This window comes from Vigna umbellata, chromosome 1 (assembly GCF_029865625.1).
Source record: "Vigna umbellata cultivar VRB3 chromosome 1, Vumbellata_1.0, whole genome shotgun sequence".
In the NCBI taxonomy this organism is placed as follows: domain Eukaryota; kingdom Viridiplantae; phylum Streptophyta; class Magnoliopsida; order Fabales; family Fabaceae; genus Vigna; species Vigna umbellata.
In genome coordinates, this window is record NC_142165.1 from 20,560,963 (window position 1) to 20,568,836 (window position 7,874).

General features: G+C 29.1%; 1 pseudogene across 1 annotated transcript; it reads right to left on the reverse strand.

Moving 5' to 3' along the window:
• Positions 1–4,111: 4,111 nt before the first annotated feature.
• On the reverse strand, positions 4,112–7,504 carry LOC124822649 (receptor-like protein EIX2; annotated as a pseudogene). The gene is made up of 2 exons (XR_015780566.1): positions 4,897–7,504; positions 4,112–4,349 (listed from the first exon to the last, which is right to left on the reverse strand). The product of XR_015780566.1 is annotated as a receptor-like protein EIX2 (transcript).
• Between the last annotated feature and the right edge of the window lie 370 nt (positions 7,505–7,874).

Genomic DNA, 7,874 nt, shown 5'->3' on the forward strand with positions numbered 1-7,874 from the left:
TAATTTTATCTAATTTTCAGAAGCATAATGACATTAAAGGAACTGGTAATTGGCTTGGGAAAAAAAATTAGAAACACACTTGTTGTTAAACAATTTCTTACAAAAAAAAATGATTTTATAATGAGTTTTCATTTTATAAGTTTTGTCTAACATCTGCAGATGATGAAATTAGAGAGGTTAATGAAGATGATGAAATTGAAGATGATGAAATTAGAGAGGTTAATGAAGATGATGAAATTGAAGAGATCTTGAATGAACTCTAAAGGTGAATATGCAGAAACACTTGTCTAACCCTAATTCATCTTCTTCACTTATCTAATTTGTTTCTCTATCATCTCCATACTCTCCCTCACCCACCCACAATAACCCGCGACACCGCAATTTGTTGTTCTTGCTCTGTTCGTTCATTTGTTTTCCACTTTAATAACAAAATAATTGATGATGTTGATGTTGATGTTGATTTTTGATTGAAGGGTTGTGTTATATATTTTCCCTTCTTATTATTATTATTAAATTTCATTTTTAAATTTAGTTATGGTAGGGATGATAGAGAAAAGGTTAGACTGAGAAAAAAAGGTTGAGAGAAATGAGAGACGTGACTAAGGGTTTGGAGGGTTTTTTTTTTTTTAGTTTTGAGAATGAAAATTATTAAAATACCCTTAATCTTAAAACTTAGAATCTATGATATATAGGTATTTTTGTCTACTAAAACCCGGTACACATTGTTAAAATGTACCAACTGAAAAATAGGTGTACGTTAGCAAATCCCATATATATATATATATATATATATATATATATATATATAATTTAAATTATATTACAATTTTAATTATAATTTTAGATATAAAAAGGCAATATATATTAATTATAATATATTGTGTTTTAATTGATATACAATTTAGTATATTTATTGTAATATTTTTTCAATATAATTATTATTTTATAAAATATATCTTTTTTATATAATATATTAATTTAATATAAATCCATTTAGGTTACCTATTAAATATGGTTAAATATGTTTTTAGTCCCTAAATTTAAATATGAAATTAAAATTCGTTCATGTTTGAAACTTTGATACATTTCAGTTTCCAAACTTTAAAAATGAATTAATATATCTTTTTAACCTAACAACATTATCTTTCTTTACGTGTTAAATAGTGTTCTAGAATGACATCTGAGTTATTTATACCATTTGATACTTTGAGTTCTAATGTCAATCTAGAATACTAATTAATATGTAAAACAAAAAAAAAAGTTAATGTTGTTGGGTTAAAGAAGTATATTTATTCCTAATTATTATAATTTTTAGAATCTCACGATCCCCCAACCAAAAATTACTTACAATATCTTCTTATATTTTCTTATGATAAGACCTAAAAGAAATACTTAAAATTATAATTAAACAAACACACCAACACATTCATACTTTATCAGATAATGCACCATAATTATTATAAATATTAATACACACCACACTTGCACATAAAATAAAAAATAAAATAAATAAACATATATTATGCACACAACAAGAATCAAACACATGACCACCAATCTATAATAAAAAGTTTTAACAAACTATGATATCCTTTACTTCTATAATAATTATCTTTTCTTATTTTAAATAATGATTCACATGACTACATTTTCTATATATAATTTTCTTGAGTTTTACACTGTGCATATAAGTCTTTTAGAAAAAAATATTATTGAAAGTTTACTAAGTAGACTCCTAGTAAGTAAAGTCACAAATGGATAAACTTGAAAACCTTTTCTTTATTGGACAACGTTTTTCTTAAAATTTTTTGCAAATTTTCCAATAGAAATTCTCGAAAATATTTCACATTCTTAACAATGACACCAACAATTTGCCAAAGAATATCATTTGTACTTCACCCTCTTTCACCTGAGTGTCTTATCTTACCTTATGTATAATTACCTTATGTATAATAAAGTCGATCAATTTATAAGTTATCATTGTGGGCTTCATTAAAGCTTTTTTCAAAAAGTTTGTTTAGGTACTACCAAGTTCATAACATCAGTTGAGAACAATGTTTCTTTGGTTCATGATTGAGAGGTCTTGTATTACAATAAATGAGAAAGCTTAATATGAAACAATTTGTTTCTTTTGACGTAGAGAATGGTTGTGATCTTATCCAACTACTGCATAGATTCTACTCTTCCAGTTTGTGAGAATAAGCAGGACTTGCGTTCTTGCTTTTGTTGTTTGGTCCAATCCAATGATGTTTATGATGAGAACCAGATACACAAATGAATTGATTAAAGTTGTGCGATATGAAGAAACCATATCTGGATTAGTGAATGTAGTATGAAGTTCACAGACAATAAATTTTCCACGTGTCCTCTTTGATCTCTTCGAAAAGTGTTTATTATCTCTTCCATAGTTGCAAGAAGCCAATTTGGGTGGGCCTTGCAACTCATGGTTTGTCTAAAAAGTGATGTTGTCGCATTTTTTTTCCATCCATTCAAAACTAATAACTTTCAAAATTTATTTTACTTAAGTTAAAAGTTATTTCTATTTTAAATAAACTTATACTTAAAAATTATAAATTATATAATTACGAATATTACTTAATTTAATAAATGAATTTATAAAAATTATTATTTTTATTAATTTACTTAAAAAAAATAAAGTTATTAAAATTATGATGTGGATTGCGAGATGATTTGCAAATCCTGTTATCAAACGTTATGTTGGATGGATTAGAAAAATTAGTCCGCATCGTCATCCTATGGCAATCCACATCACCAAGCCTAATTCAATCGTTCTTACTTCTGATATTTGCACATTGGTTAATGATTTGAGTAAGTTGTTTCTATGCAAAATGGATTCTAAAAATTTGAATGTATGGTTGCAGGTACAGGTTGACCTATTCAATCCACAGGTATGTTGAGGAATATAGTTTATAATAATTATAGTTCGTTTGAAATAAGTTGACAATGAGGGTTTATGCATATTCGAGCTTAAATTTGTATTTAACTAGATATGTTTAATTACATATTAGAAAATGAATATTAAATATTACTAAACTATAAATTAGTATAATCAGAATATATATTTTTTTGTTATTTTCTAATTAAATAATTTTATCCTTATCTAAATAATTTCTTCTGTTGAAAGAAATAATCATTTACAACTTTACTAAAACCATTTTTATAAAATTATTATTTAAAGTGTTTTATTAGTGTGGATATTACAGTGACTTTCATCATCACGATCAGATTTTAAAATTTGGAGATTTCAAAATCCAAAAAATTACAAAATCAGATTTTGAAATAAAAAAGACACTGGATTTCAAAATACAAGAGATTACAAAATCATATTTTGAAATATGAGAGACTCCAAAATCAGATTTTAGTCCAAAACACTGTTTAATTACATTTTGAAATCCAACATTTACTTTAAATTATATTTCGAAATTTAATACATGCATGAAAAATGAGAAATAATTACAAAATCCAACAGAACTCAAAAAACAATTGTGTAAATGAAGATGAACCAAAAAAATATATATCTCTCTGTGTTCAACCAAAATGAACGATGATGAACTCCATTGAAGACGAAAGCGTTTGAAGAAGAAGAACACCATAAAGGAAGAAAAAGATCACTAAAAAAGAAAAATGTCATTGAGTCTGTTTGGTGAAAATGACTTGAAAGTGTTGGGAAAAGTAAATATAACATCGGAACAGTAAATATGAGTGAGAATGCTTACCTAATTAATTTAATAATTTATACATATATTTATAGAATTATTATACATCATAGTAAAATTTGGAGAGTAAAAAAAAACACTGTGGGGTGCATGAAAAAGCCCCCTTCTTGATTTGCTATATGGGAATGTAATATTTATGTACAACAGGCTTAAGAAAAGGAGAGGAGCCCATTAAGTTTCAGTACTTTTTTTTTTAAAATATTTTGTGTAAGGTTGGGAAAATTCAATTGTACCCATTAAATATATTTGTTTTCATAGAGAAAGCAAAAACTTCATTTTAATACAAGAACCTAGGTTCGCATTGTTTCATCAAATAATGTATTTCGTGAATGATGATCATATTTTTAAAAAAATTATTGAAACTGCCACCTATATAAAACATAGAATATATACGTTCACTCAAATATTAAAAAGATCAACACGCTAATATAACAGTTTTGCATAACCCAGAACAAACGAAAAACAAAGGATAAAGTTGAAAAGCATCACTGTAACTTAAAAAGAGAAAACAAAATACACCAACTATTGATAATAACCAAATTTAAATATTAAGTTCATCACTGCTGACATCGCCGCTTGTAAGAACAACACCACCATCTTCACTTAAAATACCTACGATATAATAATGAAAGAATTTTATAAGAATAACTAAATTAATAGGAAATGCTTCATTATCATATAAGTTAGCAACTTAAAAATTTTAATACACCATAAAAAATCTTAAATTGATATTTTTTCTTTCCATTATTCTTATATATTTTCACTTTTCCCACAATTGTTTTTCATCGACCCAATTTTCATAAATAAAAAATAAGATTGATCTAAAATAAAGCAAATTGATATACTCACTCCCTCTACTTTAACCACTTAAAAGATAATAGAATTTGAAAAAAAAAAAACCCTTAAAAGTTAAGATACCGCTACGACATATATGAGCTGAGAAAACTAATATATGGTTTTCATTCTAAACTCAATTCACTAATATATGTTTTCAAATAAGTTAGATACAAATATTACTGTAATTTAAAAATATATAAAGAATAAATAATAATTAAAAAATAAATGAAGAACTAAAGTATATTTTAGTAATGGTAAAGAACACACAATTTAAAGATAAATTAAAATAAAATTTGTATAAAAAAAGAAAAGATCTACTCACCAGTATTGTTATGTAACTTATTTGACCTTAACTGAAGCGATTAATGTTTGTCACCACCATATTATGAATTCGATCTTTCAAGTCATAAACAAACTTAATGGAAGCATGTCTCAATTTTCTGTTTAACAAAATAGTACAACAAACTCCCAAAAAGCCTGTCACAAATCCAGATTCCATTCCGATGTAAAACCATGTCAAAAATTTAAATTGATTTCCACCTTCATGCACAACCTCTCTGTCTTTATGTTTATCATTCGGAAAGCACGTTTTGGTAAGTGGAGGTCCACAAAGATCATGATTGCCCATGTAACTAAGTGTAGAGAATCCTTGAAGTTGTGTGCCTGATGGTATTTTGCCTGTCAAATCATTGAATGACAGGTTCATGTAACTCAAAAAGGACAATCTGGATAAGCTCTGAGGAATTTCTCCCCCAAGTTGGTTTGTTGAAAAATCGAGGGACTCCAAGTTTTTCATATTTCCTATCTCATCTGGTATTTCTCCTGCTAATTTGTTGTTGGATAAATTCAAGGAATGCAATCCAACGAGACTAAACATTTGTGGAGGTATTGTTCCGGACAAATTGTTACTTGACATATCAATTAAGGTCATAAAGTGTAGGTTTTTTTCATATTCTAATACTTGACCTTTAGTAACCAATTCTAGACTGTCGTCAGAGAAGAAGTAACGGTGAGGAGATGGTGAAGGAAATTCAAAAGAAAGCTTGTTATGTGAAACATTGTTGAAAAGTAGGGTTTTAATATTACTAAGACAACTGGGTATATTACCGGATATTGTGTTTTGTGCAATATCCAACACAATGAGGGAAGACATTTCGCATATTTGTGGTGAGATTTTACCAGTAAAATGATTGGACCGTAATTGGAGAGCCAATACACCATGAGATATCCAAAGTGGTATATTTCCTGATAATTGGTTATTGCGAACATTAAAGACCAATAGAGAGCGACAATTTTGCAATGAAAGAGGAACTTGTCCATGTAGTTTATTCTCATGCAAATGGAGTGAGTTGAGATTAGATAAGAAGCCTAGTGATGAAGGTATCTTTCCTGATAGATTATTGCTTCCCAAGTGAATAGCAACCAAAGATTTCCAGTTCTTCCAACAATTCGTTAGTCCTCCAGATAGATTATTCGATGATATGTCCAAATACAACAAATTGTTTTTCCCATTCGACACATTATGACCACATAAGAGGCGAGACAATTCTCCTGATAATGAATTATTTGATAACACGACAGAAACCACGTTTGGTGATAATTGAGGCAAGCAACCTTTCAAACCATTAGATGATAGATCAATGACTATTCAACAACACATTTGATATGTCCCCGTCTATCAATTTGCCATGTACTTGGACTTCAGCTATTGTTGATACAAAATTCCAAAATTTGTCTGAAGCCTCAAATGATGATCCAACTATAGCTAAAGTTTCAACAGATCGTTGTGTATACAACCATGCAGGAAGGTCGGGATTTGAAAACCCAAATACTAATTCCTGAAGTTGAAAAGGTGGAATCCAATCCGAGTCAAAATCAAAGATTAACGTGGAATATGAGCATATATATAATCTTTTTAATTTTGACAATTTGGCTAAATTTCTCTCACACACAACTCCTGTCAATGGATTTGAGGCAACATCTAACACAATCAAGGTTGATAGATTTCCCAAATTTGTAGGAATAGATCCAGAAAACATGTTTTCTTCAAGATCAAGAGTTTTTAAATGTTTGAATTCACCAAACCAATCTGGAATGGGTCCATCAAAGTTATTGGTTGGCATAACCAGGTCTTCCAGTTCTCGAAGATTTAACAAATCCTTAGGTAGATGTCCTACTAAAGAATTTGAGCTAAAGTGTAAAGAATAGATAGTGGAACTAAGATTGAATAGCCACTTAGGTAACTCTGACTTGAATTCATTGTATGAAAGATAAAGATCTTGGAGGGCAGTAAAATTAGCATACTGGAGAGACAAACTCAAGTCTGTAAGCTGACAATTACCCAAACTAAGGAATGAAAGTGATGGAAGCATAGTCACTAATGAAAGCCAATTAGTTTCTTTGCTAAGATCATTATCATCGAGGATAAGATATTCCAGTGAGGAAATGTAGGGAAGCCATTTAAGGTTATTGATAACAAGATTCCGATTTAATGATAAATCAAGATAACGAAGAGTTGAAGAGTTGACACACTGACGAGAAGTAGGTATAGATAGATTTTGACAATTATGATTATGCTGATAATCAAATTGTAACGCTAAGAAGTCATTGTTTGTGAAATCAAGGTAATCTAAAAATTTCAACTCCACTAACAACAAGGAGAGGTGAATGGAACCTGTAAGACAATGTAATTTACCTTCTTCGTCCCTGTAACTTGTAATAAGAGTTGTAGAACATGGGAGAGAGATTCCAGTGACTCTACTAGTGATGTTGCTACATATGACTCCTTTCCAATGACAACAATCTAATTGAGTGGTCCATGAGGAAAGGACAGCAGAGGGATCTGTAACTCCTTGCTTGAAGTTTAAGAGAGCATGCATGTCTTGTTGGTTGCAACGAATATTGAAGCTGCAAAAGACAGTGTTGAACATGATTCCGCATAGCAACGATATAAAAATAATTGCATTTTGAGAGGGAGATGTATTCATGATTGCAAGAGAAATGAAGGGGTGGATGACTTCAACCTAATGGAGAGAAACTCTATTTATAATATAGTTATTTGCATTGCAACGACTTGACTAGAGAAACCGATGTTAACACTGCTTAACCAAATGTGACCCCTATCCTACGGAATCCATTTAGGAAGGACGTATTCAAATCAAAGATTAATTATGCATCGATCGTGTTCACTCCTTACTTAAAATATTACTAAATATTTTAATATTAATAATTTCATTTAGGTATATATATTTTCAAACTAAAAATATTTAATTTATAGAAACGCGTGCAGCGATTTGAAAT